At 44.6% G+C, this 25,452-nt stretch overlaps 1 long non-coding RNA gene across 1 annotated transcript in view; it reads right to left on the bottom strand.

The window, feature by feature from the left end:
• LOC125643054 (uncharacterized) overlaps nucleotides 1-25,452 on the bottom strand; it is a 129,654-nt gene that overhangs the window by 59,927 nt on the left and 44,275 nt on the right. The window contains exon 3 of the long non-coding RNA XR_007358568.2: nucleotides 15,209-15,369. This is a non-coding gene — a long non-coding RNA (uncharacterized LOC125643054). The remainder of the gene's footprint in view (nucleotides 1-15,208; nucleotides 15,370-25,452) is intronic.

Here is a 25,452-nt window from a genome sequence, read left to right as displayed (position 1 = left end):
CTGGTAACTTTTGACTGACAGGACATGGGGTGGGTATCTAGTTGTCCATTTGCTAATGTTCATAATAAAATGTTTGTAAAATAGGGAAGATGTATGAGGACAGTGGACTGGAGTCAGAAGACCCGTGTTCCCTGGAGGGACTGTTATTGATAAGAAAGGGAACAGGTGGAGTTAGGCAGGAGGAAACTCTGCTACATTGACAGAGCAGTCCATAAGGTTCAATTAAGTTCAACTTGTTGAACTAACCTGCATTCATCTTCACTCTGTTAATGAAAGATATGGAGGGGCACTATATGGAGAATAGGAGAATGGGTCATGTTTGGGTCTGCAGGTATTGGGCCCACAGGCATATAGCCAGTTTTCATGGAAGTTCATATCTGGGCCTCAATAGTGAGACAAATCTGAACTGACATGGCAAGGGGGGGAACTCTCAGGCCCCTTTTAGAACTTTTTGGCAGCCAGGAAGCATCCACCTGAAATGATTATTCTGCATCAGCCTGAAAACAAATTGAGATTGTATGTAGGTTGACTTAATCATCAGGACACAGAGAGATTTAGGGCAGATCCAGAACCTTTTCCTGGGGGGTGACAATAAACTGAGCTTGAATGCCGAGTGGAGGATATAGTAGGAAGCCTGAGGGCCTCCACGGATTCATAAGGCCAGGAGACATGTGATGCATCTGGATTGTGGAGGATTGGTAACTATCCACCAAAGAGATCATATTTAGTACCTGAGTTTTCAGGGATGGTGAGGTACACATCTCCAGCTGGGGAGCAGATGGACTTTTGGCTGATGTCCTGGAGGGAATTGTTAACTATCTGAGAAGCTGGCTGGGGTGTGGGGAAGCAGCCAAGCTAATTGCTGGCACCTCTGCATGGCAGGTGTCTAATGTAATAATTTCAGAAAGGATCTGGTTCGCTAATAAACTGGAATTGAAAGTGGATTTAGGGGAAGGCATCCTCTAAAGAAGCTGGAAAATGGGGAAAGAGCTCCTAGTGTCAGACAGCCTCCTTTCCACAGTCCCTTAACCTTTGTATGAGGGGAGGGCAATAGGACAGGGACTAGCTATGGAGAGGTGGGGAGTTGATGTCAGCCCTCCAAAAGGTGAAAACAGTTACGGAAGGAATCATAATCCGTTCTATATGAGTTATTACCAGATTAATTAAATAATAAAGTTGTGGACAAATTAAATCACATTCCTCACATCTAGCCTTTCTTCCCACATGTCTGGGACAAATACTGATGTGCTTATGTGTAAAATGCATTTGTTAGTTTTCTATTTCAGAAAGCAGTACGCAGAGGCTGGGGTTTTGGTGGGTTTTTTAGGTTTTTGTTTGTTTGTTTGTTTTTAATTTGTAAATGAAGCACAAGGTACAACAAAGAAACAGAGGTATCTCACCAGAGCCTTGTTATCTAATTGTTAAGATTATTCCTTATAATGTTGCTCAAGGTGATCAGCTGCAGTAGTCACTAAATTGTGGTCTGCACAAACTTTTTTCTTCAAGTTACCCACCATTACACAATCACCGGTAGCAACATTTGAAGCACTAATACAAAAATATTTCCATCTGCATTGAATAGGTTAGGAGTCAGCTAACTCCTTGAACAACTAGTTTCCTTAAGTGTCCCAGATTCCTAAGTACTCTTCAGTCATACTTCACACCACACGGCACTGTGTGTAAATTTCTGATTGCATTTGCTGTGCTTGTGGGTTTTGTATGTTTCTGCAATGTTCACCAGCAAATTAATTGCTGGCCAGAGGCAAGGTATCCAAGTCCTGAGGCATAATAAACAAATCATATGTATTATTAGCTTCAGAAAACTCTAATTGCAACATGTAGGGTTACGGAAAGTCTGAAGTTGCAAAATTTAAGGTTCCAATAGCAACAGAAACCCAGCCACACTGAAAATTGGGTATATTTACTAGTGTACACTTTGCAATACAAGTAGTCCAGTTACATACATAGTTAAAGAAAAACAGGAACAGAAAAGTAATACATGGGTCAGAGTATTAGTCCTTAATGAGGTCTATGTTCATGATTAAATCAGCCTAATATGGTTAAAACTTTGCTTTTTACAATGGGAAATGTGTGCTTTGGTCCATTCTCCAATTGCAAAGAAATGGCGGATGGCACTGAATGTACTTAAATAAATAAACAGACAAACCAAAACACACATGTTTTAGGCAGAGACCAAGCATGCATGTGTGTGCATGCATACACATGCATGCACACACACATGCAAAACAGACCCCAAAGCAATTTTTTTTTTGCAAGAATGGGCATGGGGAAAAAAAACTGTTTATAATGGAAACAGTATGTGCTTGACCAGAAATATAAAAATTAATAGTTTACAGAGGAAAAAAATCTATTGGATTGTGACATTTGAAGTTGTGCTTATTTGAAGTAACAAGTAAAATTGAAATACTGGCCACATCCATTTCACAACATGGTAAGTATCCAACCTGGATTGATTAATTAATTTCACAAGTTAATTTATTTATATGTGACGTCTTTATAGGAAAAGACAGGAGATAGTCTGAGAGAACTGAACAGTTCCTTGCTAGCTAGCTGAAAACATATTCTCTTAATTGATTAATGGTTGTGGGTGTGGTGTTCTGTCCTATCTAGTGGCACTGAGATCAGGTAAAGAGAGACAGAGCTAAAATGAGCCTGCTCTTCAGCCTTAGCTAATAGCCAGTTGGCTTTTAGTTCATGCTGTAGAGGCTCATAGAGTAAGTTCCCGAGGTCCCCAGTTCGATCCTGTCCACAAGCGACCCAGGGCTGGCAGTATTACACTATCAAATGATGAAGTGAAGGAAAGTTACTCCATATGCTCGAGAGTTGTTCCAAATGCTTAGAGGTGTCCACAAGACAACATCTTACGAGGGAGTGTGAGAACATCTACCCTGACTTTTAGATCGAATGTTCATAAAACAGAACATTGCTTCCAAGGCTAGTTAGGGTGGGTTAGTATTTTTTTTATTGGAAACTTCATTCCAACAAATGAGTGACAGTTTCATCGTAACATGAGAGCTGGAATGCTTTTTTTCCAATGTCATCAATTCTTCAGGTTTAATACATCTTGTTTTCTGAACACTTCTGTTCCTTTTAGCAACTGTGCTGGTTTAGCTGTCTGTGGAATTATACAGGGCTCAAGCACATACATGAGAAGAACCACTGGTTTGCAATTAAAATGAGATTTCATAAATCACAGGGAATGCAAAATTACATAGTAGGGGGAAGGCTCATTCCACACTACTTTAAAACACATTTTAATCAAAACCAAAAATGTTCTTGTTTATCAGTACAGCCAGCAGCATGATCCCTAGTGCCACCTTTCATATGAGTACTCCTGGTTTTGTTACCCATTTCATAGACTAGAATACATAGTTTTGTCTCTCTTAACATAATCTTTTTAAACGCATAATGCCTATTATTTGTCAATTGCACTTTTATTTTAGAACTCCCATTTTTCGTTTTAAATCTGCATAGTTTTGTAGTTAAATATTCTTTCACTCTGTGTGCATCTTCTCCATGTTTTGCCTCAGCAACATCTTATTTTTAGTGTTTTATATAATTGTTAACTAATGCCTCATTAAAGCAGAACACCTATGGCTTCAGTTATCTTATAAATAAATGAATTAACATGAAAAAACCTCTCTAGGGAAGCTTGTTTTATATACTTGAACTAGGACTATTAAAGTATTTTACATCTCCAAATCTGTTCATTGGTTCCGGTATTTCAAACTATTGTTCAAGCGTTAATGTCAGGTGGGGATAGAGTTTTGCCAGATGGAAACAAACTCAAAAACGGATCTTTGCAGTTATTGAAACATTGTAATTTGGGATTACTTGTAACGAAGAGGAAGCCATAGCACATTTAGAGGCTTGGAATGCTGCTCTGCAATAAGACAACAATATATCTACGCTACTATTCTTGCATTTAAATATTAGTTGCTTATGGCTGTCCATCACAAGACTCCTTGTGAATTAGATGAAGCTAGTAGCAGTAGTCACCAAACTGCCTTTAGAGGGGCTAAGTAAGCCTATCCTTAGGCTTTGTCCACACTGGGAGTTTGCCCTGATTTCAACCATCAGAGTCCAGCTACTTGTGTAGCCTTAGTATGGAGAAGGGAAAACTGCTACTTCTGCCAGTGCACCTTACCCCGGCTTGACACAAGGGTAAGCTGATTGAATACAGATTGGAGTTTACCATAATGCACCCTGTCTATGCTAAGGGATTACATCAGAGCAGCTACTCTGTCACATCTGTTCACCAATGGCTGAAATTGGGGCAAATCCTCACTGTAAATAAGGCCTCAAAAATATTTAGCACCAAAGTCAATAGAACAATGCCAATTTGCAACATCTGAGGCTCTGACCCATCAATTTGTTTGAACAACATTGACCGGTTTTGTTTCTTGTTCTTAACAACCTTTTATAAACCAAACATCCTGAGAAATCACAGCCTCTTTATGATGATAATATGTGGTTTGGCACCAAAAATTGTTCCATTCAGGAGCAGTTGTAGAAATTAAAACAGAATAAACTGCAGAAATAATTTAAATAGATCAAACAGGCCCTTAACACAGTGAACAGACCTTAGGAATTAGTTCTCCACTGCTCACCATGATCCTGCCCAGAGTCAATAAGATTCCTGCTTGCATGCTCATCCATGCTGTGCTTCCACCAATAATGGAGCCTATACAGGAAGGATGGGCTCCACCCAAACCAAAATTGAACGAGATTGCTGGCGCTTAAAATTAAAAAGGTCGTAGGACAGGTTTTAAACTAAGGGCTGGGGAAAAACTGACAGGTGCAGAGGAGCATGTGGTTCAGACATCCCTTAGGGGAGGATCTATAAATGGAGATTCCCTATGTCCTAATAAGGAGGAGAGGATGGAAAATGATAAAATACAGGGAGGATCTGATAAGAAACAGTCAAATGAAAAAAAAATCCCATTCAATTACGTCATGCAATAGGGGACAGCCAAAAAATGACAAGTTTTTAAAATGCTTATATACCAATGCTAGAAGTCTAAATAATAAGATGGGTGAACTAGAGTGCCTAGTATCAAATTAGGATATTGATATAATAGGTATCACAGAAACCTGGTGGAATGAGGTTAGTCAATGATACACGGTAATACCAGAAAAAAAATATATTGGAAGGACAGAACAGGTTGTGCTAGTGGGGGAGTGGCACTATATGAGAAAGAAAGCATAGAAGCAAATGAAGTAAAAATCTTAAATGAACTAAATTGTAATATAGAATCTCTATGGATAGTAATTCCATGCTTGAAAAAATAAGAATATAGCAGTAGGGCTATATTACAGACCACCAGACCAGGATGGTGTTAGTGACTCTGAAATGCTCAGGGAGATTAGAGAGGCTATTAAAATAAAAAAACCTCAATAATAATAATGGGGGATTTCAACTATCCCCATATTGACTGGGTACATATCACTCAGGAAGGGATGCTGAGATAAAGTTTGACACCTTAAATGACTGCTTCTTGGATAGCTAGTCCTGGAACCCACAAGAGGAGAGGTAATTCTTGATTTAGGTCTAAGTGGAGCAGAGGATCAGGTCCAAGAGGTGAATATAGCTGGTCCACTTGGTAATAGTAACCATAATATAATTAAATTTAACATCCCTGTGTCAGGGAAAACTCCACAGTCGCCGAAAACTGTAGCATTTAATTTCAGAAAGGGGAGCTACACAAAAATGAGGTTAGTGAAACAGAAATTAAAAGGTACAGTACCAAAAATAAAATCCCTACAAACTGCGTGGAAACTTTTTAAAAACACCATAATAGAGGCTCAACTTAAATGTATACCCCAATTTAAAAAACGTAGTAACAGAACCAAAAAAGAACCATCACGGTTAAACAACAAAGTAAAAGAAGCAGTGAGAGGTAAAAAGGCATCCTTTAAAATGTGGAAGATAAATCCTAATGTAGAAAATTTTAAAAAAAAGAGCATAAACTCTAGCAAATGAAGTATAAAAATATAATTAGAAAGACCAAAAAAGAATTTGAAGCACTTTTTTTTAAAATACATCAGAAGCAGAAAGCCTGCTAAACAACCAGTGGGGCCACTGGATGATCGAGATGCTAAAGGAGCACTCATGGATGATAAGGCCATTGCGGAGAAACTAAATGAATTCTTTGCATCCGTCTTCACTGTTGAGGATGTGAGGGAGATTCCCAAGCCTGAGCCAATCTTTTTGAGTGACAGATCTGAGGAACTGTCCCAAATTGAGGTGTCATTAGAGGAGGTTTTGGAACAAATTGATAAACAGTAATAAGTCTCCAGGACCTGATGGTATTCACCCAAGAGTTCTGAAGGAACTACTAACTGTCATCTGTAACCTATCATTTAGATCAGCTTCTGTACCAAATGACTGGAGGATAGCTAATGTGACGCCAATTTTTAAAAAGGGCTCCAGAGGTGACCCTGGCAACTACAGGCCAGTAAGCCTCACTTCAGTACCGGGCAAGCTGGTTGAAACAATCAAAAAGAACAAAATTGTCAGACACACAGATGAACATAGTTTGTTGGGAAATAGTCAACATGTTTTTTGTATGGAGAAATCATGCCTCACCAATCTACTAAAATTCTTTGAGGGTGTCAACAAGCATGCAGACAAAGGAGATCCAGTGGATATAGTATATTTAGATTTTCAGAAAGCCTTTGACAAGGTCCCTCACCAAAGGCTCTTAAGCAAAATAAGCAGTGATGGGATAAGAGGGAAGGTTCTCTCATGGATTGGTAACTGGTTAAAAGATAGGAAACAAAGGGTAGGAATAAATGATCAGTTTTCAGAATGGAGAGAGGTAAATAATGGTGTCCCCCAGGGATCTGCACTGGGCCCAGTCCTATTTAACATATTCATAAATGATCTGGGAAAAGGGGTTAACAGTGAGGTGGCAAAATTTGCAGATGATACAAAACTACTCAGGATAGTTAAGACCCAGGCAGACTGTAAAGAGCTACAAAAGGATCTCACAAAACTGGGTGATTGGGCAACAAAATGGCAGATGAAATTCAATGTTGATAAATGCAAAGTAATGCACATTGGAAAACATAATCCCAACTACACATATACAATGATGGGGTCTAAATTAGCTGTTACCACTCAAGAAAGAGATCTTGGAGTCATTGTGGATAGTTCTCTGAAAAATCCACTCAATATTCAGCAACAGCCAAAAAAGTGATAGATAAGATGACAGAAAATATCATATGGCCTCTATATAAATCCACGGTACACCCACACCTTGAATACTGTGTGCAGATGTGGTCGCCCCATCTCAAAAAAGATATATTGGAATTGGAAAAGGTTCAGACAAGGGCAACAAAAATTATTAGGGGTATAGAACGGCTTCCGTATGAGGAGAAATTAAAAACACTGCGACTTTTCAGATTGGAAAAGAGGCAACTAAGTGGGGATCTGATAGAGGTCTATAAAATCATGAGTGGTATAGAGAAAGTAAATAAGGAAGTGTTATTTACTCCTTCTCATAATACAAGAACAAGGAGCCACCAAATGAAATTAATAGGTAGCAGGTTTAAAACAAACACAAGAAAGTATTTTTTCACGCAACGCACTGTCAATCTCTGGAACTCCTTGCCAGAGGGTGTTGTGAAGGCCAATACTATAACGGGGTTCAAAAGGGAGCTAGATAGATTCATGGAAAATAGCCATTGATGGACCTATTAGCCAGGATGGGAAGGAATGGTGTCCCTAGCCTCTGTTTGCCAGAAGCTGGGATTGGGTGACAGGGCATGGATCACTTGATGGTAACCTATCAGCTCATTCCCTTTGGGGCACCTGCCATTGGCCACTCTCAGAGGACAGGATACTGGGCTTGATGGATCTTTGGTCTGACCCAGTATGGCCGTTCTTATGTTTTTATGTTAATAGGATATGGCCTTTAATATAATGGAGACTAAGTTTGTGGACTATCTTAATCTAAAACATTTGTGACAAAGTTCCTCCTCTGCCTTGGTGGGTCCTGCACTTACTGGCAGATTTGCTCGCCTCAGAGGTTCACAGCAGCTCTCAGTTTGGCCACTTTTGTGGCTCAAATCTGCAGTTCACTCAGTTAGCCTCATCACCGACCAGCATGGGGAAAAGGAAGAAGAACAATCCCCACAGTCTCTGCTGATCCACCTAGTGGATCAGGGAACAGGCCAGAGACCTTCCCCTCTGGTGGAATCCACAGTCCAGGTCAACTTCTCAGGTATCAAATAGGGAGTTGGAGGATGGAGGGAACCTGGGCCCGCCCTCTACTCCAGGTTCCAGCCCAGGGCCCTGTGGATTGCAGCTGTCTACAGTGGCTCCTGTAACAGCTTCATGACAGCTACAACCCCCTGTGCTACTTTCCCATGGCCTCCTCCCAACACCTTCTTTATTCTCACCACAGAACTTTCCTCCTGATGTCTGACAATGCTTGGTACTTCTCAGTCTTCCACTAGTACGCCTTCTCAATCTCAGCTTCTTGCGCCTCTTGCTCCCAGCTCCTCACACGCACGCCACAAACTGAAATGAGCTCCTTTTTAAATCCAGGTGCCCTGATTAGCCTGCCTTAATTGATTCTAGCAGCTTCTTGATTGGCTGCAGGTGTTCGAATCAGCCTATCTGCCTTAATTGTTTCCAGAAAGTTCTTGATTGTTCTGAAACCTTCCCTGTTGGGAAACGGAACGTCTTTTGCTTGCTCCTCAGCTATCTGCTTTCTATTCTTTCCTAAAGCCCCCTGGCCTGGATTTTTGTTACTTTTTGCACCTGCCTTAGTCCCCCCCCCCGACCGGGCCAGACGCTTTTTTTGTTTTCTTTTGATTTCTGTTTTTTTTTTCCGTTTACGTGCTGTCGGCCCTCAGCTTGCCGCCAGCTCCCGCCCCCCCCCACTCCCATGCCTGCTTTCAGGCGCAGCTATTTGCCTCAGCTGAGCCCCCGGAGGAGGGGGGGGGAGATTGCCGATTTTGCTGTCCGGAGGGGGGAGTGGAAACCCCCAGACCCAGTCGTTTTGCTAGCAACTCGGACTTTACAACATTCTCAGCATGCCGGAAGCCTTGGAACACAGCCAATACAGCTGGAGAAGAAGATTTTAGAAGACACGAGAAATAATCCAGGAGAGCTATAAATCATCGTGAAGGGGGCCATAAGACTGAGTAACTTTCTGAATTATACTCTCGTGGGGGGGAGTTTGACTGTGGTTTCCTTGCGTTTGTGGCGGCACAGGGGGTGTGGCGTGGAGACCCCTCCACCCCCGATCCATCGGTGCCCCTACCCCCCCATCGTTACTACAACTGTCACGGCCCCCCCACCGCCTGCCCCTGCTGGCAACCTGCCATCTCCCTTCGGATCCAGCTGTTCGCTTTGAACTTTGCCTTCCGGACCGGACATAACAGCCGACCACCCGAGACTCTTTGGACAAACGTGTGTGGGTCTGCACCCCCACCCCCGGATTGCTTATCCCACAGGTTGCCCCTATTACCAGACCCCGATTTTGTTTCCCCCCCCCTCCCAGTCCAACCCCCTCGGCATTCCCCCACCCCCCCTCCTGCAGCACATAGGGAGGAGCGGCTGCTCCGCTTCTCCCCTCCCCCCTTTTCCTTCCGGTGTCTCCCTGTCTTTCCCTGCTCACAATGGCGGGGAACGAGAGGGGTGAGACCGTTTCAATAAAATTAGTTGTCCCTCCCCCACCACCACCCCTGCCCGACCCCCAAGACCCCCCCACCACCACTATTGTCAAGATACTTGCCACCCCCCCTGCTGGGGCACCGGCAGCAGGAGGCACTCACGATCTACTCGCGATCTACTCACCCACGGGATGGGTCACGGGTTGCTGCGCAACCTGCCAGGGGCCCTGAACACCCCCGCCAACACGAAACCCCCATCCCCCCAGCCCTCCGCATGACACCTCTTATTATTGTGACCCTGAATACCAGGGGCTGTAGGATGGCTCTCCGCAGGTCCCAGGTGCTCTCTTACCTTCGGGAAGGGGGGTACTCTGTAGTTTTCCTGCAGGAGACCCATAGGGACCCGGCCGCCGAGGACAAGTGGCGGCTGGAGTGGGGGGACGGGGTATACTTTAGCCACTTCGCGACCTGGCAAGCTGGAGTGGCGACCCTGTTCTCCCCCAACCTACGGCCTGAGGTGCTAGGGGTCAATGAGGCCGTGCCAGGCCACCTGCTGCACCTTCGAGTCCGTATGGAGGGGCTCGTGGTCAATCTTGTTAACATCTATGCCCCGCAAATGAGCTCCAGGTGGCCACAATTTTATCAGCGGGTGTCCGACTTTCTCGGCACCCTGGATTTGCATGAGTGCCTGGTCCTGGGAGGGGACTTTAACACCACCCTCGAGGAACGGGACCGCTCAGGGGCTGAACCGAGCCCGGCCGCCGCGAATATTCTCCAAGGGATAGTTGAACATCACTCCCTAGTGGACGTCTGGCATGACCATCACCCAGATGACACCTCCACGTTCACCTTTGTCTGGGTGGAGGCCCATCGGTCACACCACTCTCGGTTGGACCGTATTTACTTATCCCGTTTCCATCTTTCACAGGCCCACTCCTCCGCCATTCGGCCGGCCCCATTCTCTGATCATCATTTAGTCACCGTAACGGTCTCCCTCCGTGCAGAGAGACCGGGGCCGGCCTATTGGCACCTTAATAACAGCCTGTTGGAGGACGAGAGCTTTGTGATGTCCTTCCGGGAGTTTTGGCTGGCCTGGCGAGAGCAGTGGCATGCCTTTCCCTCGGTGCGGCGATGGTGGGATCTCGGGAAGGTGCGTGCCAAGCTCTTCTGTCGTGACTACACTCGGGACACCAGCCGACGGCGAAATGCGGCGATAGAGCAGTTGGAACGGGAGGTCTTAGAGATGGAGAGGCGCCTGGCCGCCGATCCCGAGGACCCGTCCCTCTGCGGAGCATGCCGGGAGAAGCGGGAGGAGCGCCGGGCCCTTGAGGACCACGGGGCCCGAGGTGCCTTCGTTCAGTCCCGCATCCGCCTCCTTCAGGAGATGGACTGCGGCTCCCGCTTCTTCTATGCCCTGGAGAAAACGAGGGGGGCCAAGAAACACATCACCTGCCTTCTTGCGGAAGACGGCCCCCCCCTCATGGATCCGGAGGAGATGTGTGGGAGGGCCCGTGACTTCTACACAAGCCTTTTCTTCCCAGATCCAACCGATCCTGGCGCTTGCAGGGTGCTCTGGGAGGAACTCCCCACGGTTGGTGTGGGCGACCGAGACCGACTAGAGCTGCCTCTCACCCTGGCCGAGTTCTTGGAAGCCCTCCGTCGCATGCCCACCAATAAATCTCCGGGCATGGACGGGCTGACCGTGGAGTTTTACCGCACGTTCTGGGACATTCTCAGCCCAGACCTAGTCACCGTCTGGGCTGAGTCCTTGCAGAGCGGGGTCCTCCCTCTGTTGTGCAGGCGAGCGGTGCTCGCTTTGCTGCCGCAGAAGGGGGACCTCCGCGATCTACGAAACTGGCGTCCCGTCTCACTCCTTAGCACGGATTACAAAATCGTAGCGAAAGCAATCTCGCTGCGGCTAGGGTCCATGATGGCGGACGTGATCCACCCAGACCAGACCTATACTGTCCCGGGTCGCAGCATTTTTGACAACCTCTTTCTAGTCCGAGACCTTCTGGAACTCGGGCAGAGAGATGGTCTGTCGTTCGCCCTCCTGTCTCTTGATCAGGAGAAGGCGTTCGATAGAGTAGACCATGGGTACCTCCTGAGCATTCTGCAGGCGTTTGGTTTCGGACCTCAGTTTGTGAGTTTTCTCTGGGTGCTGTATGCCTCCGCGGAGTGTTTGGTTAGGCTCAACTGGACCCTGACTGAACCGGTCAGCTTCGGGCGAGGAGTGCGGCAGGGGTGCCCCCTCTCGGGCCAGTTGTACGCTCTGGTGATCGAGCCTTTCCTCTGTCTCCTCCGCAGGAGGATGACAGGGTTGGTGCTGCGGGAGCCGGAGCTGCGGCTGGTCCTGTCGGCGTACGCCGATGATGTATTCCTCGTGGTCCAGGACCCGGGCGACTTGGCGCGAGTGGAGGCATGCCAGGCCATCTATTCGGCAGCCTCCTCCACCCGAGTCAACTGGGTCAAGAGCTCTGGCTTGGTGGTGGGGGACTGGCGGCAGGTAGGCTCCCTCCCACCCACACTTCAGACCATCCGGTGGAGTGCAGGTCCACTGCTCTATCTCGGCGTTTACCTTTCCCCCACGCACCCTTCCCCGCCGAAGAACTGGCAAAATTTAGAAGGCGGGGTGATCGAGCGGAAATGGACGAGGCCAGTCCGATGTCTCTCCCTCCGAGGGAGAGCACTGGTGCTTAACAAACTAGTCCTGTCCACGCTCTGGTACCGGCTCAACACCCTGGTCCCGGCCCCGGGTTTCCTGACCAACCTCCGGACATCGATTCTAGAGTTCTTTTGGTCAGGAACGCACTGGGCGCCTGTTGGGGTTCTTCATCTACCCCTGAAGGAAGGAGGGCAGGGCCTGAACTGTCTGCATACTCAGGTCTGTGTCTTCCACCTCCAGGCCCTGCGGAGACTACTTTATAGTGCAGGTAGTTCAACATGGAGCTTCCAAGGGCTCCGATACGACCGGCAGCTCTTTTATCTTTGTCCGAGAGGTTTTCCGCGAGACCTCTCCAGGCTGCCGGTCTTCTACCAGGACCTCCTCCGGACCTGGAAATGGTTTTCAATGGCCAGGTCCGTGGCGGCCACCGTGGGAGCAGATCTCCTCGTGGAGCCCCTGCTACACAACCCCCAGCTCTGTGTGCAGGCGGCAGAGTCCCTCTCGGTGCACCAGAGTTTGGTCCTGGCGGAAATCACGAGAGTTGGAGACCTCCTGGACTACAACCGGGGAGACTGGCTGGATCCCGTGACGCTCGCTCGGTGCATGGGGCTCTCCAGACCTCGTACTCCCCGGCGCGTACTTCAGGAGGTGAAGGCCGCCTTGACGCCCGCTGCTCAGGCTTATCTCAACTGAGCCCTGCGCGAGGGCGCACCCTGCCCACCCTCTATCCCAGGCCCACCGGATCTTTCAATTGGGCCCCTACCCTGTAGATCTCAACAAACCCCTCACCCTTTCACTGCGAGCCGGCTGCATGAACTGCAGCTGGTCAGCTTCCAAATCGCGCCATGGAAATATCTATACACACTCACGCTTCACACCCTTTACACCCACACTCTGCTGTCCTGCCCCGATACAAAGTGGCGGGACCTCCTGCCACCTTTAGAGGGTGAGCAACCCCGGTGGGCCAGCCTGTATTCCACCTTGCTCCCGAGGCCCGTTGGAGACATTAGTCGGCGGCTCCTTCACAGAGCTGTGAGCACGGGCGTGTTTTTGACATGGTTCACCCCCGTCCCGGATATTTGCCCTTTTTTGCAATGTGAGGGAAACCCTGGTGCACGTATATTTAGAGTGTGCCAGGCTGCGGCCCCTTTTCCGGCTCCTCACGAATATTTTATTATGCTTTTGGCTACACTTTTCCCCTCACCTTTTTATTTACACACTCCCCATCCGTGGCCCCACAAAATCGCGAGATCTCCTGGTTAACCTCCTCCTAGCCCTAGCTAAAACAGCCATTTATAAAACCAGAGAAAGGAGGTTGGCTAATGAAGCGTCCTGCGATTGTAGGGCCGTTTTCCGATCCTCAGTACATTCACGTATCCGGGCGGAGTTCCTCTGTGTGGCGTCCACCGACTTCCTTGACGCCTTCGAGGAGCGGTGGGCTCTGTCCGAGGTTCTCTGCTCAGTGACCCCATCCAGTTCCCTCCGTCTGACCCTTTGATTGAGGGGAAGAGCGAGAGACCCCAGCCCCAGCCGTTGCTGCTGTGGATACCATCATTACTGTCACCTATCACACGTGGTGTACATCCCTCCCCACCCCCAAACCGCCCACCCCGCAGCCGTGCCCATCTTGTCGGGCACTCTCAGGAGAGGAATAATTGGTGACACTGGGCGTGGCACTAGGTAACTCGAGGGGGTGGAAGACCATGAGTGTCGAGGAAGCCACCCCCACTCTAGGCCACCAGGTAACTCAGGAGGGTGGAAGACCACAAGTGTCGAGGAAGACCCCCCGCTCTGGGCCCAGGCTAGCCTGAACACTTCTCCCTCCTGAAGGCTGCTGTGTTATTCCTTGTGTTTGCCTTTGTTTTGTTGCATAGTTTTGCTTTATCCTTTTTGGTGATTCTTTGTAAGTGTTACACAAATAAAATTCTTTTCTGCTTCAAAAAAAGCACTCTTGTAGCCATCTGGCCTGACCCTGTCACACATTATAATGTATTGTTACGGCTTGTTCTAAAAGTGGTTCTCTGAGCTTTTTCATGACTGACTGTAAAATAAATAGACTAATAGAATTATAATGAAATAATTCCATGTCTAATTTACAAGTGTGAAAAGAAAGCAGGTAGACTCACAATGACAAGTTATCAGGTTTCACAGAGTAACAAAGATCAGGATATATGCCTAGTTTAAATATTGTAAAATAAAGAAGACCCAATTCAAACTGTGGGCGAAGGGCCTGCATGTTGTCAAGTTTGAGTTACAGGAAAACAGAAAAGTGTCACAAACTAATTAAATTCTATTCATCTCTGACTTTGGAACTTTGAGACAGGTTTGTAATGAAAACTTTTTTATTGCCTTCTATAACTTTGCCGAATGATCTGAGGCTTGAAAAATCCCAGATCTCTTGGAACAACTATGCCCCATTGAGAGCTCACAAAATCAAGTATTTTATCACACACAGAGAGCCGAGACTCCCCAGCAGATTATTTCAAAATGAGGCATAAAGAGGACAGCAATCTCTTAACTGAAAGGGTCCTCCAACATATAGGGTTTTGAAGCTAAGACCTTAATATGCAACTGGAACTGGATATGTCACTAGTGCAATGTTCCACATGGACTCATGGTCATCCATCCTATTCAAGGAGTGGAAGGCACATTCTGCTAGCTGGAGCTTCTGGAAGCTCATCCATGGCATCCCCAGGGAGTTCTCATTAAAGTAATATAAACCAGAGGTGAAAAAGTTGACTACTACGATGAAGTTCATGAGCCACAAGGAATAATCATAACCTTTCATCAGCCATGTCAGGTGAGGGGAAAAAAAACAAAAACAAATTCAAACCACCACTGCAGCCCAGGGTTCTAGAAAATGGAAGTAAACAGTAAAACATTGGTACTGCTTACCTTTTGGGAAAAAAGGCAGAATTACATGCCCAGTGAAATATGCAGGCATAATCTTCCTCTGTCCCTCTGCATGGACCCCTTCTTCCACAGTTATCTCCATTTTGTCCAGGTTTCAGCCTCAGATACATTTCTTCCATTGAGATCCAAAACACAGTAACCTGCTGAGAAAGCAGAGAAACATAGTTTCTTCACATATTGGTTACAGCTCCTTATAGAATGATTGGATCATAGAAATGTAGGCTTAGAAGGGATCTTGAGAAGTCATCAAGTCCAGTGGCCTGTGCTGTGGCAGGAACAAGTAAACCCTAAACATTTACTCTTTCTCAGTGTTGCATGCACACTTGTAATATTTTTCTTTCCACCCCATACCTCCATCCTTTACCACGTTTAGGTGCAATTTCACTCCCACTGAAGAGAATAGGAGTTAGGTTGCAGGGATTTGCTTTGGTCATCATTTAGCAACAGAGGTTCCCAAGGCCATCAAATCCCCTCTGTTACATCAATCTCATCCAGTTGAGTGATGAGCTAACAGAGAGACTGGTACACAACTGAAACACAGATCAAATCCATTGAATTCTGTTGAATAATGATGAAACCAAGTGACCATCTTTCATTCTATTGTCACAAGTCACTATTATTGTTGTAAAATTGTCATTGATATTATAGTCCACAATGTCAATCAATATTTTTTTTAAAAAAATGAAGCTCTTGCCTATCCACTCTAAGGCACTTGGTGCTTCAGTTAGTGCTTGAATTATTCAATTAAGTGCCCTTGTACACATGTACAGCATTTATTCATAACATATTAATGATTTACATTAATGACTGAAATCCTGACACCTAATTAACAAACAGGAAAAGACATCCGCAAGTAACATAGGGTAAGTGAGAACAAGCCATATATGTATTTTTATCATTAAAGTTGACATGAACTAGAAAAAAATCCAGTGATTCAAATTAAGGTGGACACCTAATCTTTAATCAGTGCCACAGTACCTTCTGTGTTTGCTCTGGTACATTTCTCTGTAGAAAGGTCAAGCTCCTTCCAAAGCAAAGAAACCAAAATAATCAAAATCACAGAAGCTTTCAAATACCCTGCACATCAATATGTTAAATTAATTTCAATTAATTAACTGAAATTTATATACTCTACATTACAAATTGTTACACAGACCTGCTGCATAGGCGCTTTTGGAAACTGAATTAATTCTCTGTTTAAAAAGTGGTTCACAGGAATACGGCTGTAATAGTGGTCAGATTAATTTGCCATGTAAGGCCATACCCTGCATGGCTTGTGTTCAAGGATTCTAAAGACCCCTCAGAATTGGGTCCTTATAGATAACCCCCTCTTCAGTAAATTAAAGAGCATGGGCTTCTTAAAAATCTTCCTTACATTCAGTTATATGCTCTCTAAAGAGTATTCCATGCTTTTCAGCTGAGAAAATCTCTCAGACAATTTTGTAATCATTGGTGTCTTTGTCCATGCACTCATACTAAGGACTTCATCTGCTATCAAAGAAAGAAACTTCTTAAATTGAAAGCCAGGTTGCAAAGTTAGGTAGACTGAATGTGCATGTGTCTAAAGAAACAACAAACTTAATTTCATACTGATTTTTTCTCTTTTCTTTGGTCAGAGAACCTAGTTGGAAAAAGACACACCATTTTCTTTTATTCAGAATATTTCTAACTGTCCTCTGTATCTAAGCAACGGTGCACGGTGGAAGACTTGGATTTAAAAGAAGCTATAAGACCTAGATTCTTTAGAACTGTGAAGACTGAAAAGGGTCACACAAAAGTAGATCCAGTTTGTGTCTTTCTGTTGCATGACAGAAAGCACTATGTGGAGAGGCCTTGATCTTAGAGCTAAACATATCCTCCCATTTAGGAGCAGGAGAATACTGTGTATGTGGTGTCATTGCACCTTGCCAAAGTGTAACTATAAGTGGCTGGAAGGAAGGATGATGAAGAGGAGCACAAAGAAAATGTTGACCCACAAGAATTAATCGAGAGACATCTTTGAACTTTCTAGGCAACTGTCCCAATAGTCCACAATTTTCTCCTGTCTGCAATTATGACATGTTGGGGTACAAACCAGATCAGTGAGGGACTGTATCATGCTTGCCCTGCAACCTGGGGTGCCTCACAATGCTTTGCTACTGTATCTCCCACCTGGGCTGCTCACACACAGACAAACAGCATGAAGGTCATACCCTGAGTGTAAGTGTATAGCCACAGCCCTGCTCCAGCAGCTCTGGCCCCAGCAGCCTTGGCACTACTTGCAGGGTGACCTCAACACACTCCCAGTCCCAGATTTTCCTCATTTTGCCCTGTCCAGCCCTCTCCTAGAGAGTCCAGATATGTGAGGTCCATTGCCTCACTAAGCGGGTCGGTGTACAACAGCCTGTTACCTGAAATAAAGTTACCCAAACAATTTACAATGCTGCAATAGTTTTAATTAAAGACTAAAACAAGTGTATTTAACTATAAAAGAGATATGCTTGTACTCACTTGCAGTCTAAGACAAAGTCAGAAATAGTTACAAGAGAAATAAAGATAAAACAGTTTCTGGGCTTAACCAACTAGACTTGGTTCAAGGGGAAGTCCTTTACCACGTGTTTCCAGTAACATTGCTGACCAAACTCTCAGGCCAGGGTCAGCTCCCAAAGTCCAACAGCTGTTTTTGTCTTTTTGGGTGAAAAGAGAGATCTCGGGGTGTTTTTGCCTCTCACTTTTATAGTCCAGTCCCTCTTGGAGATGAATTTTCCTGAAAGTTACCGCTCAAACCCAAGTTTATTCAAACAGTAAAAGAAAATGGCATGGTGTCTGGCGGTGAAAGAAATTACATGCTGTTTCTTCTTACCTTTGTTTGCTAAAAAATGAAGATTTTCCTTGTCACCCATCTTCCCTTTCTCCCTGTCTGAGGACCCTGTTTACAACTTACATGTAAACTGAGGTAAACATGCACTCCTTTAAGAGCTGCTTGACCCCTCATGCCTAATTGGGCTACATGGGTTTGAACATGTGCTACCATCATCATTTAAAGGGAATTTATAACTTTACATATAATGCTGCTACACACTCCATCATACTATTATTGACTAGTGAGTTATCAGTTTTCAAATGGTACCTCACAAGACATATTTTGTACTAAGGTTATTACAATAGTTTGTATGGCGTGAATATGGGGCTGCATTCGGTCACAATAATACAATGCTTGTCCTTAGTAACTGCTATAAGAATATTACCAAACTCTTACATTGCACTTTTCATCAGCAACTCTGAAAAGCACTTTACAGAGGCGAGGCTTCCCATTTGACGGAGGGGATACAGGCTGAAGTGACTTGTGCAAGGTCACCCAGAAGGCCCAGACAGAACTGTTTCCTGAACCCCAGACCAGTGCTCTATGCTCATATGTACAGGGTTCTCTGTACAGTAGAAGGACTGGAGCTCTAGAGCTGGGTTCTCTGTTTTACTTTCCTGGTGACAATTGTTCTGCTCTGACCCCAAAAACTTTATGGAGCTATTAAAATAAAATCATGAGTGGGAACATTTCTGGATAAGAGAGAGGTATGCTAAAACTCAGTGGGAAGAAAATAAGTAAGTAATTATATACTTCAAAGCTCTTGTGACACAGTGATTTCACTGTGTAAAGAGAATGGGGGAAAATATTCATCAGATGTGCAAAGCAGTGCACCTGCTAATTTAACAGTGACAGTAATTTAAAGGTAGATAAACTCTCCAGATATGCCATTTTTAGATTTGTGTTTTGCACATTTTAGTCCCCAGTTTTAGCAGGGATGTCTGTCTACACTGGAAAGTATCATATCTGCTTTCTTCCAATGGCATTTATCTTCCAGCAGCTTAAGCCAGACTCCAGTGGTGCAAAATGATTGGAAATTTTTTCTCCTCCTGTGAAGGACAAGTCAACCATCTATCTTAAAAGCAGAGAATATCAACCCCTCCCCTTCTGTGATCTGCAACAGATAGGCAGAAATTTAACACATTCTGATTGAGAGTTTTAGCATCAGCTTAAATTAATCTTTGGAATTAATGTATATGGGCATCTATGCATGAATGGACCAGCACTAGGACATGGATATATGGGGATGATTCCAACATACAGGCAATACTATTCTTCACAGATAGTCTATACAAGGAAGATACAGTGACAAGTGACAGAACAACTTGGTTGTTGTGCCAACCTGGAAGTAATTACAAGATCTGGCCAAGTACCACGTGCCAAGTACCACAAACATCCTCAAATTTCATTGATTCCAATGCATTGCAGCAGCTCAGCAAATGGAGTTATAGCAGAGGAACAATCAAAATGCCACTCTCAGGCAGTATATGTGGGTCAAGTGACTTGCACTCGATACCCCTAAAAGGTTATGGGACCTATACATGTTTGAAGTAGGGCAACTATAGAGTGAAACAAGGATTTGGGAAGAACAAAGAGCTATGGAATGAGTCAGAAATAGTGCCAGAATGGATAGTGGGACAGAGGTTTATTTGACTACTTCTCTCCATTGGTTTTATTTAAACACGACACTTACGGAGTTTTATTTTGTCACATCATTTGCCTGGCTAAAATATCCCCAGGGTCACAAATTAAAGCCAAAGTCCTACAATGAGCTTTGTGGAGGAAAATTCACATTGTGTCACCCAGTTTTACGTGTAAGGTTTCTCAAAACTTGAAAATACTATCCTTTGTATGTTATTTCATTACAATGGAACTGGCAGCTACTGCTACAGTTACAGTTGCTAAACAGTTTCCATAATAAAGCCTTGTTTTCAAACTCTCATGCTGCAATATATAGCAAAGAAAGATAGGTCTCATGGGGCTGTGTGTGAATACAAGGTGATTATTACTTAAGTTAGAAGTAATTATTAATTATTGTCTTATATTTATATGTCACATTTTGTTTGGAAGGATCCCAATGCACTTTACCAGCTACGTTTACAAATATCACTTCCCTCACCATGGAAAAGCAACTCTCTCTGGGGTGGAATGCAGCAGCTGTTTATCAGAGAACAACAGTTTAGCACCACAAGTGAACATTATATTGTATACAGTTGAATCTATGGGGCGAATTTAGGTAGGCAAGACGCAGTGACAAAGTGATATAATGGGAGTTGTGCAACTCTATGCATATGCTTAATTCTTCAATCTATATTACAAAAGGGCACATATAACCTTAATTCTACCCAAATAATATGCAAGGTACACAAACAGACAGATGTTCACACATTATGAACTTCTCTCATGCCTGTAAATGAGGCACTAACTTTCACAATACAGATGAACATTATTCTACTATTCTGTACATTTTACTAAAACCAACATGAATATGAAAACATTTGTACTTTGCAATATAGGCTTTGGGTAAAATTTTGCCCTCACTTATGCTCATCCAACTCTATTGACTGGTAGTTGCCATAAGGGCATCCAAATCTTAGGACTATTCTGTCCTTATAGTGCCTACCATAAAATACAGGGACCTTCCCCTGCTTACTCTTCTCTCCTTTGATACACTTATTGGATTTCTCTAATGATCCCATGTTTTATTCTACCTTTGTACCATGCACACTGAGCTGAAGTGATTTGCCCCTCCGTTTATCCCCATTTGACAGATGGGGATAATTATGCTCATCTCTTTTGTAAAGCTCTTTGAGATCAGCTGCCACAAAGCACTATATAAGAGAGCTTTATTATTATATGCCCACTTCACTTTCTTAAAAGCCTGTAAGGAGGCAGTGTGGTTCCTCGGTGCCCTGGAGAGGGATGAGCTCCACCAGACACCAGAGTGGGCAGAGCCAGAGCATTCCAAGCCCACCCCCCAGAGAGTCAGAAGCCAGACAAGAAATATAAGAGCCCAGCCTCAGAGCTGATTCAGGAGACAGCTGCTGGAGAGGCCAGATGCCTCCGGCCCAGCTCCAGCTGGGGAGACTCCAGCAACCAGCAGCGGACCTGGAGACTGGCCTGACGGGCCAGTACTCAACATGGATCAGCATGTGGGAGAGTTGCTGAGCCTACCCCTCGCCAGCTACCCCGAGGATCCAATGGTGATCGACCCCCTTGAGGACTCCACCTTGACTCAGGTACCTCCAGAGTGGGAGTAGGGAAGTAGCCCGGGGGCAGCCAACCCGAGTCTGGATGCACCACAGCCAGAACGCATGTCAATGTGTTGTGGCCAGGATCCCCACTGACACAACAGCGGTCCTTTGGCCACTGCTAGGACCCCGGACTGGGACGCAGTGTAGTGGGAGGGCCTGCATCCCCCCCACCACCCAACTCACGGGTGGCAGTCTCCCCCTCTCCCAGGCCCTCGGAGCCTGAAGCCTGGGTGTGCTATTTACCTGTGTTTGCTCAGCCTCTGCCTGAGGGCCTGAGCCCTGAACTCATCGCTGCCCCACCCTGATCCAGGACCTGGGCTTGTTAACTGCTAACTGCTATCTGTGTTTGCTCAGCCCCTGACCAAGGGCCTGAGCTGTGATTCTTTGCTGCCCCACACTGACCTAGGGCCTAGGCTGGTTATCTGCTAATTGTTACCTGTGTGTGTGAGCCCCCTGCCAGAAGGCTTGAGTCAGGACTCCTGCGACCCAACCAATTCCCCAAGGGGCCATGCAAGGATTAAAGGAGGCTGTGTGGTTCCCCACCATCCCGGAGAGGGATGAAGCCCGACGAACCCTCTCTACAAAGCCACTGATGGCAATGAATTATTGCTAGGCAACTCCTAGCAATATGCATGCTGCAACCTGTCACTGCTTTTCATGCTTCAGACAATTACTTCCATGCTTGAAACATCATAAACAAATTCTGCTAAGTTTCAAATATCCATTTGCATGGCTAACAGTAGCATGCCAGTAGTGATACCTCACATACACAATCATGTTCCATAACAGCATGATTTGACAGACACAAAATGAAATGGTGACTTACCTTATAGTAAGTGTGGTTCTTTTGAGGTGTCTTGTCCACATGGATTCCACTCTTGGTGCACACATGCCTTGTATGCCTAAAATCAGAATCTTTTGGACGGAATATTTGTTGGGGTCATGCTTGAGCTCTCAGTGTTCTTGTGCCATGTACCAAGGGCTTAAAGTTTGGAACAGGCCCAACTGCCCTTCATGGGTTGTGGAATCCATGTGGACAACACATCTCAAAGAACCAGATACTGTAAGGCAAATAATTGTTTCTTATTGTTTGAATGACTGTCCATATATTCCACTCTTGGTGACTCACAAGCAGTGACCTGGTAACATGGAGGTAGATGTTTGAGTCTACCTAAACAAACATTGCAGTGTAAATCTGCCAAAAGAAGCACCAGATCATGTTTGTTTCAACTAGAGAACAGTGCTTCATAGAGGTCTAGACTGAACCACAAGTTGCTGCTCTGCATTTTTCTGAGATGGGTATGCTTCTCAAGGAAGCAGAAGATGATGGCTGAGGATCTAAATTGGCTAGCTCATAATAGTGTAATGCAACTGGACACCCATTTGAAAGCCTTTGGGTTGAAATAGCTTGCCCCTTTAACCTGTCTGCAAATGATATTGACTGTTTAAAGTCTTCTCAAGACTCTCTCACCCTATCTAAATAGAACCGGAGCGTGCTAAGGACATGTAAGGCATGCAGTCTAGCTTCTCCCTGACTTGTATGTGCTTTGAGAAGGAAAACTGCTTAGTGTAGCACTTGATTCAAATGAAAATCAGAGACTACTTTATGGATGGGGTCTAAGCATAACCTTATTCTTGTGGAAAATTGTATACTGAAGGTTTTTCATAACAGCCTAATTTTTTTCCAAAATAAAGCAAAGACTATAAAATTATTTTAAACTACCAGTTGGCAGGAAAACCTACTCTAACTATATTATCGCTAATCCTAATACTATTTATATACACACTATGTACAATTTCTTTTAGGAATTTTAGACAGGTGTTAAGGAGGAACTGAGAAGTGGTTGGGCCTGCTCCATCCTTAATGCCATTAGTATGGGGCACAAGGACATTCAGGGCAAATGGGTGACCACTTCTGGCCAAAAGATTCCAATCTGAGTGCCTGGGACACATGCACATGAAGAATGGAATAGCTATGGACAATCACCTGATGGACAAACATTTTTTTCACAAGCTGAGACGTGTCTTATTCCCTGTCATGGTTACTTCTTAACATTTTAAGTGGGCCTCCATCTTTGGCTGCAAAGTTTAAGAGTATCCATGTAGACTTGCATACACAAAATCTGTGAGTGGATGCGTAAATGCAGACTTGCTGAAGTCACAAATGGGTGGTGGGGGAGGGAGGTTTTCAGGTACAAATGAGTGCATTTGCAAGAGGCCTACTCAAAAGTTGCCCCTAAAAGTCAGAGCCATGCAAACAACAGAATTCAGTTTGTGATGGAGTAGTTCAGTTCATGAGTGATTGTGAACTGAACTCTTCTTCTTCACTCTATTATTTGAATATCAAGAACTCAGATCCTGAAGGAAACATGCCACTTGCTCTCATGATGCCCCATGTCATAGTCATTTTTGGAGGGGAAAGAGTTACCACCACCCTATTCAATGCCTCCTGACTCTCAAGAAGGTGTCAGCTGGCTGCTTCAGTATTTGTGGCTGAGGAAGCAATTAGATGGGACTACTACCTTCCTCAATCAAAATAAAAAGCCTACTGGAGGATAGCCAGAAAACTGCCCAATTCCATATGGGGTAGGGAATCCATTCCTTTCCCCCCATAGTCAGCTCAATAAGAAGTCTCAGCAGAAGGGAGCATCTCATAAGGACTAGCACTGTTTGCATATAGTTACACTTGAGGAGGAGGATACTCTTAGCCAAGTTCATCTCACATACTAACCTTTTCAGCATGATTGAATCAAAAAATGCAGCTATAAGGTTTGCAGTTTCAGATGCTTCTGCTGTTACTAGAATGTTCAACATAAAGACATTCCAGTATTTTAAATGGTTGAGAGTTGGGCAAAAAGCAAGCAAACAAAAAAACCTAGTTCAAGAGCCATTTGATAGTTATTGGAATTCTAGAACTTAAATAACTTGAAAGACTTCAACAGCGACAGAATTTACTGCTTCATTGATGAATGTAGCCTAGCCAAAGGCCACATCCATTAAGTTATCTAAAAACAAACAATACGACCACTTGTTAGGTTGTTTTTTTCCTTTAGAGAACCCTCTGCACAGAAGTCATGTGGCAAAGTCCAAACAAGGTAAAGTTCTCCCTGTCTCTGGCAGTAGCTACAATTTCCTCCCTTGTTTGAGAAAGGCTGTTCATAACCTGATCATGTGTGAAAGCCTATAAATTGCAGCTACCCTTGGAGAGCACATCGTTATGGCTGGCTGAGATAGAGGCAGGAGCTTTTCCTCATCTACTCTTTGAGAATTAGCATCCTGGGCTCTCCTGAGATCATAAACTTGCTCTCCCTGGGGCTACTTCTCTCCTAGTGGCTGCCTCTTCAGTTTTCAGAAAAGCCCCAGGAATGGAGTGGCATGACCCTGGAGACTTCCATCTTCTGTCTTAAAGGGCCAATTTGCATGGTTATGCAGATCATTTCACAGATGAAATAGTGAAGAGTGTGCAAATGAAACTCATGGAGTCTGGGAAATGAGAGTTGCTACACGGAAAAAAATGCAGAAGAAAGGAGGAAGAAGACATGCAAAGAAATGGAAGATGAAGAGTAGGAAAAAAGGGAATTTGGCATAAAAAAGAAACAGTGGACAGAAACAGCAATGACTGTAGAAAACAGCATATTTTCCCAGTCAGTGATGCTCAATATTACAATAAGGCCTTGTCCACCTAAGAAAGTTACACCTGTTTTATTCAAGCTGTTATATTAAACCCATTTAGTTAAACCAGTGTAAAAAGCAGAGTGTTATTTCAGTTTATTTTATACTGATTGGGAATCTATTTGAGCAAAACCCAAATAAGCTGCTCAAATTCAAATAAGACTGTTCCTACAGGGATTTGCACTGGTTTAACTAATGTCAGTCAAAAGAAATAAACTTTAGCTAAACCAGTGCAACTTTATTGCATAGACGAATCCTTAGCCACTGAACAAACAACAGATAGTGATAGTAACTAGATAGCTATTACAAGAGAGTCATACTTCGCCTTTGATCTCTGTGCTAACTTCCCACTGATGTCTGTGGGGCAAATGCACTGTGGATCAAGAGGAATATGGAATCTAAGTGTATACCTGGCCCACAGACCATAATTAAAAATGGAATTCAGCCCTCTTCACAAA

This window comes from Caretta caretta, chromosome 9 (assembly GCF_965140235.1).
Source record: "Caretta caretta isolate rCarCar2 chromosome 9, rCarCar1.hap1, whole genome shotgun sequence".
NCBI classification, from domain to species: Eukaryota; Metazoa; Chordata; order Testudines; family Cheloniidae; genus Caretta; species Caretta caretta.
This window is presented reverse-complemented; position numbering and strand designations above follow the sequence as displayed.